The sequence below is a fragment of the Serinus canaria genome, chromosome 25, assembly GCF_022539315.1.
Source record: "Serinus canaria isolate serCan28SL12 chromosome 25, serCan2020, whole genome shotgun sequence".
Lineage (NCBI taxonomy): Eukaryota > Metazoa > Chordata > Aves > Passeriformes > Fringillidae > Serinus > Serinus canaria.
In genome coordinates, this window is record NC_066338.1 from 3,142,648 (window position 1) to 3,144,866 (window position 2,219).

Sequence of the window (2,219 nt, forward strand, 5' to 3'; positions counted from 1 at the left end):
ATGCTGTTGCAGAGCCCAGCTCTGTCCCAGCAGTGCCCACGGTCTGTCCCTGCCTGCAGTCCCTGGACAGGCACACAGCAGGACAGGGACTGAGCTGGCAGAGCCCTGAGGCCTTAAACCACCACAGGGGTTCTGAAGGTGAGTGTGGGAGTGAAGGAAGGGGAAGTTATGATGGAGACACTCTGGGGCTCCCTGGCAGTGAGGAGCACTGGGGTTCCCTTTTCTGCTCCAGCTCTGCCCAGAGGCACCAACCCTACAGCTCCAGAAAAGCCTGGGAGGAAAGATGTCCGGCACACATGGCAATGCACAGTTCTTCAATGTAGTAGTATTAGTACAGCTCCTGGTTTATACAGTCACTGGGTGCCACTGGAAAAACAAACACTGAATTAAAAATGTATAAGCAAAGATTTTTGTGTAAACAAATTCTCAAAAGTATAACAACTGTGCCAGCAGCAAAAAATGCATGGGACAGAGCGAGCATAAATAAGTAACATCATACAGCTATACAGGAGAATGAAAATTTATTGCTTCTGAAAACCATTTGTTATCATTTTCTTCAGGCCATTCTTGAGCTCCTGGTTCCTCAGGCTGTAGATGAGGGGGTTCAGGGCTGGAGGAACCACCGAGTACAGAACTGACAGGGCCAGATCCAGGGATGGGGAGGAGATGGAGGGGGGCTTCAGGTAGGCAAATGCGCCAGTGCTGAGGAACAGGGAGACCACAGCCAGGTGAGGGAGGCAGGTGGAAAAGGCTTTGTGCCGTCCCTGCTCAGAGGGGATCCTCAGCACAGCCCTGAAGATCTGCACATAGGAGAAAACAATGAACACAAAACAACCAAATGCTAAACAGGCACTAACAGCAATGAAGCCCAAGTTCCCTGAGGTTGGAGTTGGAGCAGGAGAGCTTGAGGATCTGTGGGATTTCACAGAAGAACTGGCCCAGGGCATTGCCATGGCACAGGGGCAGGGAAAATGTATTGGTTGTGTGCAGCAGAGCACTGAGAAAGGCACTGGCCCAGGCAGCAGCTGCCATGTGGGCACAAGCTCTGCTGCCCAGGAGGGTCCCGTAGTGCAGGGGTTTGCAGATGGACACGTAGCGATCGTAGCACATGATGGTCAGGAGGGAAACCTCTGCTGAAAAGAAAAGGACAAACAGAAATACCTGAGCAGCACATCCTGAGTAGGAGATGGTCCTGGTGTCCCAGAGGGAATTGTGCATGACTTTGGGCACAGTGGTGCAGATGGAGCCCAGGTCGCTGAGGGCCAGGTTGAGCAGGAAGAAGAACATGGGCGTGTGCAGGTGGTGGCCACAGGCTACGGCGCTGATGATGAGGCCGTTGCCCAGGAGGGCAGCCAGGGAGATGCCCAGCAAGAGGCAGAAGTGCAGGAGCTGCAGCTGTTGCGTGTCTGCCAGTGCCAGCAGGAGGAAGTGGCTGATGGAGCTGCTGTTGGACATTTGCTGTATCTGCCCATGGGGAGCTGTTCAAGGAGGAGACAGTGACAAGTCAGGGCAGACTTTCCTGAGCAATGTTCAAGCCCTTTCTCCCAGCCCTGCCCCTGCCTCTCCGTCCCACCCAATTTTCCTTTTCTTCAGCCCTGTGCCTGGAGCTCTGCTGGTATCTGGCCCCGCTGCTGTGATGAGCAGGGGCTCTGCCCATGCACACTGAGGGGTCAGCTCTGCTCTGCAGCAGTGGGGTCATGGGAACAGAGACAGGGGCCAGTCCTGGAGTTGGATAACTTGAGCCCAAACTGCTCCTGAGGCAGAGGAGCTTGACAGCACCTCCTGTCCCAGGGCTAAGGAGCCGTGATGGCCAAAGGCAGTTTGAGAGGGTTTCCTGCTGTGCCCAGGGAGATCAGAGAGAACTGTGCAATGCAAGAGCCTTGGCTGTAACTCAGTGAAGGTGAGTGGAGCTGCTCTGTCACTCCATCTGTCCCCAGCTGCCTTTTCTGAGATCCAGGGTAGTCCCTGTGTTCCCCTGGAAATCAGCCTGACACAGCAGAGAGCAGAGGGACCCAGAGCAGAGCAAACTGGCTCAGTCTTTCTCAGAGTCTCAGCCCCTCTCTGGCAAAGACACTCCTGTCCCCCAGTGCTGTGGAGGCAGCTCACAGCTTGGATGGGATCCCAGAGACACACCAAGGCTCCTGTCCATGGCACTGCTTGAGGAGAGTGGGCTCATTGCCAGCCCCCCAGGCTGCCCTGCCCAGAGCTCCCCAGGCACA

The 2,219-nt window shown here is 55.3% G+C and overlaps 1 pseudogene; it reads right to left on the bottom strand.

Annotated features, from left to right (window-relative positions):
• Window positions 1–521: 521 nt before the first annotated feature.
• LOC108963722 (olfactory receptor 14J1-like) lies at window positions 522–1,455 on the bottom strand (annotated as a pseudogene).
• Window positions 1,456–2,219: the final 764 nt, after the last annotated feature.